The sequence below is a fragment of the Podarcis bocagei genome (assembly GCF_964188305.1).
Source record: "Podarcis bocagei genome assembly, chromosome: 2".
NCBI lineage: Eukaryota > Metazoa > Chordata > Lepidosauria > Squamata > Lacertidae > Podarcis > Podarcis bocagei.
The window spans coordinates 100,515,083-100,531,449 of record NC_138126.1 but is presented as its reverse complement, the minus strand read 5'-3'; the positions used below and the strand labels follow the sequence as shown (position 1 = coordinate 100,531,449).

The 16,367-nt window shown below is 41.8% G+C and overlaps 1 protein-coding gene and 2 long non-coding RNA genes across 7 annotated transcripts in view; 1 reads left to right on the top strand and 2 right to left on the bottom strand.

Annotated features, from left to right (window-relative positions):
* Positions 1 to 1,428, bottom strand: part of ABCC3 (ATP binding cassette subfamily C member 3) — a 74,200-nt gene extending 72,772 nt beyond the window's left edge. Inside the window, exon 1 of the mRNA XM_081184522.1 lies at positions 1,163 to 1,428. The gene's annotated coding sequence lies outside the window, so the exon portion shown is untranslated. The remainder of the gene's footprint in view (positions 1 to 1,162) is intronic.
* A 536-nt stretch (positions 1,429 to 1,964) lies between these two features.
* LOC308581906 lies at positions 1,965 to 15,456 on the bottom strand. Of its 2 annotated transcripts, XR_014005368.1 has the most exons (5): positions 12,944 to 15,456; positions 11,544 to 11,816; positions 8,214 to 8,479; positions 4,767 to 4,927; positions 1,965 to 1,988 (listed from the first exon to the last, which is right to left on the bottom strand). It is a non-coding gene; the product is annotated as an uncharacterized lncRNA (long non-coding RNA). The 2 variants fall into 2 exon arrangements; XR_014005369.1 differs by lacking the exon at positions 1,965 to 1,988 and having other exon boundaries at positions 3,668 to 4,927.
* Positions 5,814 to 16,367, top strand: part of LOC308581903 — a 31,052-nt gene continuing 20,498 nt past the window's right edge. The window contains exon 1 of one of the 4 annotated variants that reach the window (XR_014005359.1): positions 5,814 to 6,396. This is a non-coding gene — a long non-coding RNA (uncharacterized lncRNA). Of the gene's footprint in view, positions 6,397 to 7,498; positions 7,797 to 8,995; positions 9,165 to 16,367 lie in introns of those variants that run through there. The other 3 variants (XR_014005358.1, XR_014005360.1, XR_014005361.1) reach the window with 3 other exon arrangements.

Here is a 16,367-nt window from a genome sequence, read left to right as displayed (position 1 = left end):
TACAATATTTAGATTCTACCTTTCTTTAAAAACACTAAAGGCAGCCTGTGGTAACGTAATAGAAAACCATGTATTCAAAACAATAAAAATCAAAGAAACATCATGTGTATTTGGAGAAAAAAGCCACAACAAACTGGGGGGCGGCGGCGGAATCATAGCCCAAAGGCTTTCCTGGAAAGTCAGGCTTGGGCTAGACACCGAAAGGTCATCCATGTGATGGATATTGGGAACTATTCCTAGAAAGTGCTCCACAACTAGGGATTGTATCCAATAAAATCCCATCACCACAAGGTCTTCTGCTTCCACAGTGGGGTTTTCTCTAGCTCACCTCAACAAACATTCTCCTTGCTCCTTCCAAATCAGTTTTGGGGGCTTCCCCAACCCTCTGGAGCAGATTTGGGGGGCACACTGTGAGTGGAGGGGGGGAGTGTTGTTGCACAGGTGGAAGTCCTTGAACTAACGGTATGACTTTGTTAGATGCAGCTTACAGCGCTGCAGCTGAAAAGTCTATCCCATCTTCCCACTGTACTTTGGGTGGCAGAATAGCCAGCTTCCTCCTTTCTTCTTCTGTTAGATCACAAACACTATGAACCCGTCTGTTCATGGAAGGGAATATGGGATCTAACCCCTACCCAAGGTAAATTCAGTTGTACCTCCTAGCCAGCAAAATTGGAAGTCCGTGTTAAACAATGACAAATAAATTGATTTGTCATTGTTTAACATGGACTTCCAATTTCTTGTACATTAATTTCGGAGCCATTATCTCTTACTTCTTTTTCTACTTACAGTTTTGGGAGGATGGGAGGAGAGAATGAGAAAACAACAATGAATTAGCACTTAAAGCTATCCTGAAAACAGGTTTGGACTTCCACTTCACTGGCATAACAATATATACACAGCTAATAAGTTTCTAAAGGAAGATTTTGGAATAGCTTTTAACCATGGACTCTTCAGTGAATTATTGTCTTTGCAGAAACCAGAGGGTAAAATTCCCCACAAAGTCAACACCCATGGTTTTAATCTAGAACAAACTAAGACAGCACTTGCCAACCTGACACTCTTCAGATGTTTTAGTCCAAAGCACTTGGAGGAAGGCTGTCTTAAGGCAATCGCAGTGCTCATCTCAGTTACTTGTCCCCCTCTAATTTCATTTCATACAGACCTATAGGTGTGTCCATTAAAAATGGTGCATTATTTTGATGACTATGTTGTGGACACAGCACTGGGCCTACAGGCACTGAATATATCGTTACATCCAATTTTGCCCATAAAACACTGCAGACTGCAGGGAACAGCGCACCATTGGGCTCCACCACTCAAAGGAACATCTGTTGCAAAAGGACATCAACAAACAAAACATCTGTCAGTCATGTGCATGCCTCCTGCTAGGTAAAACTCAAAATTTACATTTACATTAAATGTCATTAGCTTAGAAACTTCCTACGATGCCATTATCCTTACAAAATGCTTCCCCTTCCCTCTGCCCTGCCCCTAGTTTTCATAACTGGACTGAAGAACAACAGACACCGTAAAGGAGCAAGATGAATTCTAAATACTTTCTTAGGACTGCATCTAACAGGCCATTAGTTGCCACAGCACTGACAAAAATAAATTTGGCTGTTATGAAACCTCTTAAAGATGTTTGATCCAAAAGAGGCCATTTAAAAGAAGCTGCTTATAAAGGTAGAACATCTCCAAAAGACACAAAACCATTTATCTCTGTTTTTGTTTTGTTTTTTTGTTTCCTGAGTTGTAACACTGCTTCCTGTAGTTTTTTTTTTTTTAATCTAAATTAATTTAGACGGGCTATGCCATATAGAGGTATCCAGCTTTCAAATGTCGTATTGGAATGCTTTCCTTATTCATATTCAATGTAAATGTACACTGCTTTAATAATAATGGCCCACATTTACCTGTTTTAGGTGCATTTAATAGAAAACAGTGCTAACCAACATAGCCTAACATGCCATTAATCTAAAGAGTAATCACTTCAAAGGAAACATAAATAAATTAGATGTTCTTCAGTGACAATCTGAGATTGAGAAATCCCTCCTACCAACCATTTTGTTCAATCAGTGGGCAAATTTCAGTAGGTTTGGTCTATTTCCCACCCTCAAAGATCAATAGTTAATTCACATTGGATGGAAGCATATTTCCTTCCGTTTTAAAAAAGTACTTTTGTTAATTTGGCTCATTGACTCCCAAGTTTGGAGAAAGACCAAGTTCATTTTCTTCCTGCCTGTCATCACATTCAAATGATTCTATTATACATCTATCTAGTCAGGCATTGCTTTTCTAAGCTAAAATTTGCATAACTCTAATTCTAAGATATTAGGGCCTTTGCTTATTAGCACTAGGACTTAATGGTTCCTTTTATTAAAAGCATGCCTTCCATTTTCATTATTAAAAAGCTGCTTTGGAGGCTGCTCTGACATCTTGTGATATATTTCTTTAAATATATACTTACAGCATAAACATTCAGTGAAACAGACTATTAAATATATTGTTAATTAGACATATCATCAATTGTGCACATGTGGGTGTTGACAGACAGCGTCAATCTAATTCACTTGACATAGATATTGGCTGACACCTCCAGCTCCTTGTTGGTCTTAATTTTAGAATCTGTGCATGAAGTGGAAGGGAACACTTTTCCAAGCTAAGCACTCACTTCTTAACCTAATGGATATTTGCTGAAGACTAAATAATAATAATAATACAGTAACAACCCTGGGCCACAAGATCACTCATTATGAAAGCCAGAATGCTGTATTATAAAAAGGTAAAGGGACCCCTGACCATTAGGTCCAATCGTGACTGACTCTGGGGTTGCGGCGCTCATCTCACTTTATTGGCCGAGGGAGCCGGTGTACAGCTTCTGGGTCATGTGGCCAGCATGACTAAGCCGCTTCTGGAGAACCAGAGCAGCGCACGGAAATGCCGTTTACCTTCCCGCCAGAGCAGTACCTATTTATCTACTTGCACTTTGACGTGCTTTCAAACTGCTAGGTGGGCAGGAGCAGGGACTGAGCAACGGGAGCTCATCCCATCACGGGGATTCGAACCGCCGACCTTCTGATCAGCAAGTCCTAGGCTCTGTGGTTTAACCCACAGCGCCACCTGCGTCCCATGCTGTATTATAGAAATGGAAATATAAGCTATGCTTAAGTATGAATGACTGGAGCACACTCTAGGAACAATCAAAGGCACTGTATATAGCAAGAGAGACCTTCAAAAGAATGGTTAAGAATGTGGAACATTTTCCTGGAAGTATCATCACCATCATTTATTATTTATAAAGTGTCTAATAGGCACTAGGTGCTGTATAGAATTCATAGCCAACACAGAGACCCCTCACAAAGGCTCGTTACACGAAAAGCATGGAACACAAGCATGAAAGAAGAGGGGACTTTGTGCTACCCAATGTTGCTGCCTACTCTCGCCTCTTTGTTCACATTCCCCTCATCCCTTCCAGCCTCATCTCTTTCTCACATTGCAGTCATCATCAGAGTGTCACGCACCTAGTGGTAAACTAGTGCATTCATTATTATTATTTTTTTAAAAATGTTTATTTCCCTATGCCATCAGTATAAAGTAATTGCAAAATATCCCATAAACTACAACCTGTTTCATTTTTTTTTTTTTTACAATCAAGTGGTGTATAAATTTTATGAACCAAATAAAGAAACTATACACAGGGAATGTCTTATCAGTGCTTATCAATAACTTCCTACCTTTTACAGCACAACTCAATAAAATGTTAATATTAGCAGGTACCAAGTAGCTGTCACTTGGTACAGACATTGCCTGTTAGCTGTGTCTGCATTACATTCTTGATAATATATATACCAATCGGGGTGTGTGTGTGGGGGGGCACAAGTTGCATGTTGTTGTGTGTCAGTGCAGAATGACTCTGTAAGTACAGAACTGGATTGCAGCTCATGGCTGTGCGGCGGGTCTGGATGTGAAATTATGGTTCCCATCATCTTCATCATCTTTTTTTTTCATTTAAATTGTACCGATTCTGTACATGTTTACTCAGAAGTAAATCCCATTGGATTCAACATGGCTTTTTCCCAAATGAATGTGTGCACTATTTCAGCCTTAAGAGTGTTTAAAGGGCATATAAACATTTTTTTTAAAAATTTTTTACAACAATGTTGTAAGGTAGATCAGTTTTATTAGGCCACATTGCAGATTATGTCAGCGTGCTAAAATTTGTCTAGCTCACCTTCTAAGCCAGAGCTAAGCATTTGAACTTGGGGCTTCCTGGTTCACAATTTAGTGTTTTCCTGTACATGCCTACTCATAATAATAATAATAATAATAATAATAATAATAATAATAATGATGGAAGTTTTTAATGTTTGATGTTTTATCATGCTTTAAATATTCTGTTGGGAGCTGCCCAGAGTGGCCGGGGAGGCCCGGCTAGGTGGGCAGGGTATAAGTAATAAATTATGATTATTATACTCAGAAGTAAATATTATTACACTCAGTGGGGCATATTCCCAGATAAGTATGTATAGCATTGGTAATCTTAATTCACTATGCTATAGTAGCATGCTGTTAGTAACTGTGGCCCTCTTTTGTAACCAAACATCTGCTGAATGTTTATACTATCTAAACTTATCTAAATCCCAAGTGCACAAAGATACCCCCCTTTTTTTTGGAGATGAGATTCCTAATTTTTTGTTGGCATCCATTTCCCTTTTATGGTGCAGCATTAGCTGAGTCACCGTTGCATATCATAAACAACCCCTCACCCATCCTAGTTCCGTCTGCCGCTTTTAGAATACGCTGGCCATTCTTCCATCTACTCCCAGGCCAATGGATCAGCTATGGACAGGGGTCTTCAAATGTTGGTGGCTCATTAGGTAAAGACAAACAAGCTTGGGGTAAATCTACCCCGCCCTGCATTTGCCTCCTGGAGAGCAAAAAGAAAAAGAAAAAGAAAAAGAAAAGAATGTCAGGGAGCTCCCTGCTAAGTATTCTAGGTCAAAAGCTGTTTCAACTGCTGGCGGGTGTTCCCACTTCCACACCCAGGAATACACCTGGTGATACACCTAACAGCATATTTAAGTCTTGTGAGGCAAAGGTGAAGCAAAGTTGGACTGATGCAACTAACAAAGGAAAAAAAATATATACTGGTTGGACAGCTCCAGAAAGCTGTTTTTTTTATTTTTATTCACCAGAAGAATGGAGGATTCAGGCAATGAAGCCAGAGCTACTATAACCAATATGGCATATTTCCTTTTCTACCTTGGCTTGTTGGGGAAATGCTATTTATTTATTTATTTATTTAGTTTCATGAAACGTATACACAGCTTAAAAAATAATAATCCTCACTGTGGTGTGTGTGTGTGTATGTATGAATGCATGTGTGTGTGTGTGTGTGTGTGTGTGTGTGTGTGTGTACAGTGGTACCTCGGGTTAAGTACTTAATTCGTTCCGGAGGTATGTTCTTAACCAGAAACTGTTCTTAACCTGAAGCACCCACTTTAGCTAATGGAGCCTCCAGCTGCTGTCGCTGCACGATTTCTGTTCTTATCCTGAAGCAAAGTTCTTAACCTGAGGTACTATTTCTGGGATAGCGGAGTCTGCAACCTGAAGCGTATGTAACCTGAAGCGTATGTAACCCGAGGTACCACTCTCTGTGTGTGTGTGTGTGTGTGTGTGTGTGTGTGTGTGTGTGTGTATATATATCTATATCTATATATATATATATCTATCTGATAATACAGGAAAATCGAGAAAAATTTAAAGCCCTTCTTTAAAACATAAAAATACTAAACCAGATTAAATTTACTTCAGCTTTCTAAACAACTGGGTAGGCTTCTCTAAACAGGAATGATTTCAGCAGGAGATATTATGGGAAGAATCCGTCTCTTGCTGTTCCTGTCTTCCTCAGAGGACATCTTCTAAACAATATTGATTGAAACTGAGGTGTGTTTGTTTTGTATAAAACCTGTGTGCCCTGAGAGAAGGATAAGGCCAGGGCAGGCAGCACATAACTGCCAGCTTCCGGCAAAACCATCAATGGCCTGAGAGAACAGTTGGAGCAGACTCAGCCCTGCTTTTATTGGGGCTGATTTAAAAAAACAACAACAGCTGTGTGACCTGAGGGAACGCAGAAAAAGCAGAAGCCAGGAAGCCCTGGACAAGGAACAACTTAGGCCCAGGGTACCTTTGAACTCATATGTCCCAGTTCAATAACTGGGATAATCTTTCAATAAATGATAACGATAATAATGATACCTTTATTGTCAATGTACAACCTGTGTACAATGAAATTAACCAAGCCTCTGAGGAAAAATCTCTGGTTGTCTCCCTGAAAACTTTTTTTTTTATGCTACAAGGAGTATGCAGAAGAGAAATTTCTTCCTGTGATAGATGGTGAGCTATGTTTTCAGTTTTTATGAATGTGTGTGCATGTGTGTTTGTATATAGATATATATATAAAGTTAGGGTCATATACCTATCAGCTCCTGAAGAGCAAGCACATCAGTAAGCCTGAGAGAACACTTCTTATTCTATATTTTGGACTATTTGTTTGTCGTACTATTCTAAAATGGTTAGCTGCCTTGTGTGCCTTTGCCGAAAGATAGTATATACGACTGCAACAAACAAACAATCTCCCTCAAATAGAAAGATCATAATAACCCAAATGTGTCAATGGCGGCAAGCAGGAAGGAAAAAGAACAGGACATTTCAGTGTGAACTTGCTTGTTCCCTTCCCCACAGGCAATGGAGTGGACTGGACTAGCCTGCAATCATTTGTTAATACAGTGGTACCTCGGGTTAAGTACTTAATTCGTTCCGGAGGTCTGTTCTTAACCTGAAACTGTTCTTAACCTGAAGCACCACTTTAGCTAATGGGGCCTTCTGTTGCCGCCACGATTTCTGTTCTCATCCTGAAGCAAAGTTCTTAACCCGAGGTACTATTTCTAGGTTAGCGGAGTCTGTAACCTGAAGCGTATGTAACCCGAGGTACCACTGGAACATTCCAGGGGCCACCTACAAGCGCTGGATGGCAACAGAGACAAAAATGGGTGGAGAATTAGACTGACTCTTACCTTTGTATGTTACTATGCTTTCTAGGAATAGAAAAGTCAGAGATTTGTACACTCCACATCTCCATCCTTGCAGATAAGAGGGATTATCTGTAGGGCAACCAGCCCCATATAACCAGCATGGTTGTGTCTAATTAGTGCCTAAAGCATGGATAGGCAAACTAAGGCCTGGGGGCCGGATTTGGCCCAATCGCCTTCTAAATCCGGCCCGCAGACCATCCGGGAATCAGTGTGTTTTTACATGAGTAGAATGTGTCCTTTTATTGAAAATGCATCTCTGGGTTATTTGTGGGGCATAGGAATTTAACCCCCCCCCCAAAAAAATATAGTCTGGCCCCCCACAAGGTCTGAGGGACAGTGGACCAGCCCCCTGCTTAAAAAGGTTGCTGACCCCTGGCCTAAAGGGTTAAAACCATAGAGTCAGCTGTACTGCCAGGCTTCGCCTTTGTCACTTCCCCTCACCTTGGGAGGAAATGGGTAGCCAAGCATTTTGTTTTTCTCACCCTACATGTGGACTTCATTATGTAAGGAGTTCTGAACTAATTATTCTATCCACATGGCTTTAACCAGCCTCTTTTGTTTCTGACCAGAATGGAGTCTGAAATTAGGATTTTTCTCTACCAGTAGTTTATAAATTTTTACCTTTTGTAACTCATCAACTGCCTGCCCATTTTTTCTGACTGCTATATGGAAAAGAACAAGAACCTGGCCTTTGAAGGGTTTGTAAGTAATCCATTTTACAACCTCCCAAACATGTGGTCTATCTCTGTGCTAGGGAAATGTAAAAGTTTGGAAATAACCTTTAAAGGGGACATTTTAAAGGTTTTGCAACCTAAATCTCCATGCTCTTCTTTGTTGCATGTTTTGCAATGTTAAATCTCTGCTGGGGTTCTTTCCCCAAAGTGAACATGCCCCAAACTTGGGCCTTGGCTTCCAGGGCTAAGGGCAAGGGCAGATTACAGACTAGCGAGAGCATTTGAGGAGGGTGCAGTGCAGAACCAGTGAGGGGTGTGGTCCTCTGTCTGTGATTCCCAGTGGTGGTGTGTAAATCACATCCGTGCCAATTCTAAGGCCTTGTACTAATGTCCCCACAACTGCAAATCAGTAGACTTTTTTTGTTTGCTTCACTTGATCACTTACAGCTTCATCTGAATGTTGCATATTCTGTGCATGTTCTCATTTATGACTTTTGCAGAATGTGGCATTTATCAACAGTTCTGCTAATTCCTAATAGTCAATTAGTAGCAGGATATTGGACTTGTTCCCCTCGATGGAATTCAGGCTCTCATAAGATGCATAGTGTTGTCTCACTGTTCCAATTTATATCAAAGCTTAATGCTCATTGTTTGCGCTCTTTGCACTTGCTTGATGTTATTCCATTTTCTCTTCTGTGCTGACGATCATAGCTAGAGGACGAATGAAAACAGTAAGTTGTCATGTCAGGTTTCCACTTAATAGTTTGGCTACAATGGGACTGTAATTAAACCCCCCAATTTCAAATGTTCCAAAATTCCCAGCTGTCTCATGGTGCAAGACAGGATACAGTTCACATTACTAAACAATGGCCTCAGTAGCTATTTTGACCCACGTCTAGACTGATAAATTTCATTATGTGATTAATAAACTTTAACCCACTTTAAGTAGCCAGGCATTTTGTTGACTGTTTTGCAGAGTATCTAAATTTTAAAAACCAAGAATGATGCATCTAATGGAGTGGACTGTAGCCCAAGAAATCTTATCCCCGGGCAAGGATTTGAACCCGTATCTCCCAGTTACTAGGCCACCATGCCACACTGGCTCTCCAGAACAACCTGGCTACACCTATATGGTGTCATTTGCCATCTCCTGTGACCTAGCAACCTCACCAGGTCTAATGGGCACTAGCCGCAACTGATTCAAGCCATCTGTGTCTGTATCTAGCAAGAGCCTTAAGATGAAGTTTGTGAGGAAGTAGCAGACATCGAAATGAGGTTGTTTCAGGTGCTTTACAGCTGTCAGGTTGCACCCTGGCCTCCTGGGAAAAGCCACTTAATGACTGATCCCTTCTCTCTGCAAATACAACACCTGACTGTTATTCACTTCTGCCTGGAGGTAAGAGCACATGCAATTCAGCTGCAGTGATGGAGTATGGATAGGGATGAAGATCACAAGCAGGATTCAGTTTGGGGTTCCCAGTAGGTTTATAAAAAACACTCACAGATTACCAGTTTTCTCCTGACTACCATGATGAGCCCTTGTCAGTGTTCCAAATTTTCCTTGGTGTTCCTTCACTTGTATATATTTGTTCTTCTGCCTGTCATTTTGAATTATTGTAACTCTGTCTTTGGAGGTTTTGAATATTTCTGAATAATTCATTCTCTCTGCTTTCCCTGGGATGCCGCTCAGACTGCTATTAATCATACTGCATTATTTAGCTGTGACGAACTTAGGTGCTCTCCCCTCCCCCTCCCCCCAATTGTGGTTTTTCTCTACTCCACAAAGCAGCAGGACTTCTAAAAAGCTTTGATCATGAAAAAAGGCTTCTTTATTTAGAGCAGAAATCCTATACACACTTTTCTGGGAGTAGGTCCCATTGTGTTCAATGGGACTTATTTCTACTTAGGATGGCAGTGTTAAGATCTTTGTTTCTTAGTACATTTTGAGAGAATGTGTAAGTCATTGATTGGGATGTGTTTTGATTCCAGGAAGTCATCTGAGGTTAAATCAAATCTGAGAAGTCTAGAATTCTCGGCACATACAGAGCAAAATCTTCCACAGGTGTGTGTGCAGAACTAAAAATGCACACATTCTTCTCAATGTCCAAATTCTTCAGTAATTTGTCTCTCCTTAAATTTATTTCATATATTTGGACTGGAGAAATTAGTAGAGATTCACAGCAGGCCCTGAAAAAGTAGAGGCAGGGGCAGAAAGGATGAAAATACGGGACATATTATGAGGGAGGCAATATTAAAGGGTGCATCGTCACATAGAGGAGAAGAAGTAAGCGAAAAGTGCAAGAGACTTGTTTGCTTTTTGCTCTGAGAAAACCCCACTCAGAGTTTTGTGTGACCACCTACACTACACCTTCTCCATGAAAAATCATGACGGCAAGAGATAATACTCTTTTCCTTAATAAAAACAAACTTAGTTGTTTCAAACTGATTGCAGGTGTCCTCTGCATGTGGTTGTGCTTTTAACTTGACACTGCTAATCTACATTCAGGGTACAAAGAGCCTGTTCTGTGTGTAGCGGCACTCCCATTCAACTGACTCCCCACAATTTCAAACTGGCTTCTGGCAGCTACTATCCACCCCATGGGAACTGAATCTGCCTTAAACCAAGGCTGATTACCCAGGATGTAGAGATGGCAGAGAGCTCTGCCCCAGCAGGAATTCAGACTGGAAACCAGAATTCTAGGACAATGAGCAGAGTGGATTTAGGGTTTGGGCCTGGACTATTCCAGAAACTACCACATTTTTCGCTCTATAAGACGCAACAAACCATAAGTCGCACCTAGTTTTTAGAGGAGGTAAACAAGAAACAAGAAAGTAACGCAAAGCCTCTTGAGTGAAGAGGGAGGAGCGCTCCCGCTGCGCTCAAGAGGCTTTGCGTGGCTATCCCTGAAGCTAGAAGAGCAAGAGGGATCGCTGCGCACTAATCCCTCTTGCTCTTTTGGCTTCAGCGATAGCTGCGCAGCCTGCATTCGCTCCATAAGACACACACACATTTCCCCGTACTTTTTAGGAGGGGAAAAGTGCGTCTTATAGAGCGAAAAATACGGTATTTGATGAAAAGGGGACTTGACTATAATCTGTCTTTCCAGCACCACTGCTACATTCATGGTGCAATCCTATGCAGACTCAGAAGACTCATAGAGTTCAATGGGGCTTGCCATCTTTTGTACAGTGGTACCTTGGGTTACAGACGCTTCAGGTTACAGACTCCGCTAACCCAGAAATAGTAGTTCGGGTTAAGAACTTTGCTTCAGGATGAGAACAGAAATCATGCGGCGGCGGCAGCGGCAGCAGGAGGCCCCATTACTTAAAGTGGTCTTCAGGTTAAGAACAGTTTCAGGTTAAGAATGGACCTCCAGAACGTATAAAGTTCTTAACCCAAGGTACCACTGTATTTCCATTGCATGAAATGAATGTTCCATAAACTATCAACCACTGCCTAGTGGTGGACTTTGGGCTCTCAAATTTCATTGGCGCCCTGTGCTACACTAAACTTTGGCACGTGCGCCCCTGCGCTTCATTCTATAGTATTGTTGTGATGCCCAGTGTGGCCAAACCAGTTGCACTTCCCTAAAACTGCCTCTGCACCACCCCTTTCTGTGGCTTTAGCAGTAGCTGCAAGCAAGGACAAAGCAGGGGCCTGGCTGAACAAATCTCTGAATACTTGTAAGGTCTCAGTGTCACTTGATGGATTAATTGCTTGCTTGTTGTAACTGTCTTAAGAGGTTAATTAAACTCACAGCAGGTGTTAACATACCTCTGGCCATAGGAGGTCTTGCTTCTGTGAAGGGAGATTAATTGGATGAATGAACAATTGTAAGTCAATGGAGCGTATCCCTTCTGCTGACTTGAGGGGTTTCCTTCATTTCAGCTGTGGAAGTCATCCAAGCTGCCTTTCCTCAGCTCATGTAGGCCTAGCAGGATGGGTTTATCACTTTTCTTTCCCCAATGGGACAGCCAATGTTAATCCTTTCCCCCGCTTAATAGCAAAATGGCAACCTGCAAGAATATTGCACTGAATGCAGTATCCCTGCAACATAAGGCACAATCACTAACACATACCCTCCAGCCTTTCTCCAATGAAAATTGGGACATCCCATTCCATAATGACCATTTTACTATTTATACCCCACACATCTTACTGGGTTTCCCCAGCCACTCTAGGCAGCTTGCAGCGTATATAAAAACATAATAAAACAGTTTTATTTTTTTAAACTTCCCTATACAGGATTGCCTTCAGACGTCTCCATACCCTCTATCATTTCTCCAATGAAAATAGGGACATCCTAAGGAAAAATGGGGCATTCCAGGATCAAATTAGAAGCCAGGATGGCTTCTCTAAATCAGGGATGCCCCTGGAAAAAAGGGGAACTTGGAGGGTCTGCAAACAGCTGGAGTGAAGATAGTGGTAGTATTTTAAACAGCTCCCTGGAGGGTCTTCATCAGTAGCATTAACCAAACATTACAAGTTCATACAATGCTAGAACTCGTGGACAACCAATGAAACTGAATGTTGGAAGATTCAGGACAGGTAAAAGAAAGTACTTCTTCACACGGAGCAAATTCCATAGTTTAACTATGCACTTACAGGAGGCAGTGGTGGCAACCAACCTTTAGATGGCTTTAAAAGAGGATTTGGACCAATTCATGGAGGGAGAGGGCGATTGATGGCTACTAGCTGTGATGGCAATGCTCTGCCTACACAGTTGGAGGCAGCAATGGTTCTGAATACCAGTTGCTGGAAGCCACAGTAAGGGAGAGTACTCTTATGCACGAATCCTGCTTGTGGGTTTTTCTCACAGGCATCTGGTTAGTCTTCTGGTCTCAATTTACAGCATAAAATATATATCAGTAAGACAACACTGATACGGGCTTGCCTACCTCCATACGACACAGCTATATTTTTGAAGACTGCATTTATAACACAGCGATACTTAATGAAGGATGCATTTATAAACAAATGTGAGTTAATGCACATTAGTTTATAAATGCACCCTTCGTTAATGTGGTTTAACCTTTATGTTGAAACAAATATTTACTTGGAAATTATTTTTTTACTGGAACATTTGCAGCTATTTCAAAACATGGCAACTTCCCTTTCATAGTTGTAAATTGGAAGAAGAGAAATAGAAGACACTGGAAAATTAACACACTTACTTGAGCACACTCAAACCGCTATGTGAATTCTCTTCCAGTAGACATTCAGCTGGTGTCCTCACTGTTAACCTTCAAAGGACATAATGGTAGGGCTGTCCCTAAGCACACTGAGGGCCAATGGTAGATACAGTTCTCTTGAAGGCCATGGGTAGTCAAAACTGGTGCTGAGGTTTCCTGCATGGATGTGCAGGCTAATGAGAAAACCACTGGGTGGCCCAGTGGCACTCACAGAAGAGCTTTAGGTATCTTATATAGTGGGACTCAATTTGAAGTACACCTTCATGGGATCAGGCTCCGAGTCCCACATTTTGCTTAGGGCATCTATTTCTAAATAGGATCATGTGAAATACGAGGTTTAAAGAGTTTGGCCCCAAAATACGTTATTCTAATCTTCCTCTCATACTCCCTCCAACAATATTCCAGATAACCAATTTATGTGGTGTTAACTCTTTTCAGACTACTTTTTAGAAGAGCTTGAATAATCTTATCTACATTGTGGCAGTACAAAGCAATGAAAACACAATAAGTAATTAAACAGGTTTTTTTAAATAATTAAAAAAAACCTCTTTCATTCTCCCTGCTGTAGCTCCAGGGGGACTTTTGTTATATTATGCAGTGTACGAAGTTAGTTAGCAAAAGATAATCCATTCAGGCCCTTTGAACGCTTGCCAATTATAGCACACATTGACTTTCAGCAATAATACAATAAAAGAGCAGAGGAGCTGCAGGATTACATATTTAATTTACTTTAAACACATCCAAAAGGAATGAATTTTAAAACATTTTATCCAGTTCTAAAGTAACTTAAATGTCCATGAATCTCAAATGTCAGAGCACTAGAAGGTCAGGGGCTTTAAATAATAGGAGTCAATACAGTAAAGGGAAGCATTATGCCACACTACAAATTCATGCAAATCTAGGAAATAGGAAGTTTGGCATTTTCAAAGAGCCCATCAAAACCACAGCCCAGCCCATCCCTTGTTGCTAGTTACAGGCTGAATATTGTTGCCCTCTAGTGACCAGCATGTTCTTCAGCTGATTGCTCCGCTTTGTGTTTGCCTCATCACCTCTATATGCCGTTCGATGCAAGAGGTGCCATTTTTGTCAGTTCAGAAAATAATATATAACTGGAACGTTAGGGTAGAAAAGAGATATACACGGAGACCCTCCCCTAGTGTAGCAGACCAAGGCTACATTCCCAAGGATACTTGCTATCACAGCTGGGAGACCAGAGGCAAATAAAGCTTTTCAGAAGTAGGTGGATGGAGGTGAAATAAGGCAGGGATGAACTCCCTTGGTCCCTGGTGTGACTCTGTTGAGCTTCTAGCTGCTTTCTGGCCATCTGCAGCAGTAGGTGGGGTTGCCATATGTCCTGATTTCCCTGGACATATCTGGAATACTGCAGTCGGCAGCAGTGTCCGTGCAGACATCGGGGAAATGTCTGTGAAAATCTCAACACATGGCATCCCATGTCGACAGTGGCGTTTTTGCTGTTTTTAAAAATAGCTAAAAACAATATGGTAGGCCAGTACTCTAGTAGAAGCTTTCACATGGGTCAAAGTGTAAGAGAAAGGCTTCCAGATTCTGACTGCCACAGTTCCTGGCCTGAGACCTCCCCAGCATATTACAAATTATCAGAAAATAAATTCCTTTGGGTTCAATAGCGTTCAGTATATACCTTTAGGGTCAGCCTGCTCATAATTTAACCCTGGATGATTTGCATTCCTTTACAATTGGCCTCTGGGTGCCAACTTAAATAAAATATTGGGGGGGGGGCAGGTAAGTCCCACCCCGCTTAATCGATCACATGACACAGTGCACACACACTGTTTGAATGGGAATGCCCATCAACTTTGTGGGGACCCAGCCCCCTAAAATATTTTATTGTTGGGGCTCCTGTGATTGGCCTAGTTTATTCCTGTAGCAAATGTTTGGATTTGCTGACTTTGAGATATTTTGATAAGGGCTGAGAAGGTGAAAAGGAAGGAAAGGAAACCTAGGAAATATGCTTATTTCCCCATGCAGCTCACTTCATCCCTGTCCATTGTCCATGCTGGTTCCTTCATTTCAGTGGGGCCAAAGTAGACCCTGGTGATATGGGAATTCCATGTTTTGATTTAGGTAAGAGATTTGGGATTGTTTCCCAAAAGAATGGCTTCAGTCAAGATGTCAAAAGCATGCCCAGAACAGATACATTGTTTACTGTACTAAATTAATGGGCCAGAGCACAGTAGCTAATATCCAGTACAGACTTTAGCTAGTCATTCACTTTCTTGCTAATGTGGTACAGCAAGCCAATCTCCCTGGCACCTGTTAAAAGAAAAGCCACATTGCAATTTATGCACTAATGTGTAAACACAAGCAGGATATCAAACATTTTGAACAATTTTTGGAATTTCCCACTGTGATTTCAGGTTCCAGGGTGCCAGTTCAGCAGAACCGTAGTTCTCACAAAGGTATATTCTCTGAACCTGCACTTTACTACCATTGGACTAAAGCAGGGGTCAGCAAACTTTTTCAGCAGGGGGCCAGTCCACTGTCCCTCAGATCTTGTGGGGGGGCTGGACTATATTTTTTGGGAGGAAATGAACACATTCCTATGCCCCACAAACAACCCAGAGATGCATTTTAAATAAAAGCACACATTCTGGTCATGTAAAAACACGCTGATTCCTGGACTGTCAGCAGATTGGATTTCAAAGGCGATTGGGCCGGATCCAGCCCCCGGGCCTTAGTTTGCCTACCCATGGACTAATGGCTATGAAGCCTTAATGTGAACGATTTTAAATAATGCTATTTATTTTCTTTCATTTTTAATTTCACAGTTTTATACACTGCTTAATTGTAATAAAACCTCTTAAGTGGGTTTTTTTAATTAAAAAAACCATTAAAATTGTTAGTAATAAAACAGTTGTGTCAAAACATTCAAAAGATATTGAAGTCAATGGTAAGAGATTAAGACATGTCAGCATTCTGGTTAGGCACTGAAAAAGACTCTCCTCCACGAAGGGGAGGGGAGGGGTTGTGGTCGGGGCTCGAGCTCCGGCTAGCAGGGGGCGTGGCCCCCTGCTGCCCACTCACCTGGCTGGCGCTCACGCCCCCCGGTGGCCAACCAACCGGGGGCCACAGTGGGGGCGTGTTCTGCAGCATTTTGCTGCAGCGCCAGCCTTCGCCCGGCCTCATTCTTCCTGCCTTCGCCCCTCACGAGTCCCGTTAGCACGCTGGGATCAGATTGAGAATGGAATATGGTCCGTGGCCGTCGGTCCGTACGTGGAAAAGAGGCCAGTCGACTCATATCGGTCGACCAGAAGTGACCAAAGGAAGGATTTTAAGCGTCGGGTGTGCTGGGAGTTCAACAAAGGGTTTTGCCAAAGGCCATCTTGTAAATTCGCTCACGAATGCGAGAGATGCGCCGGGGGGCACC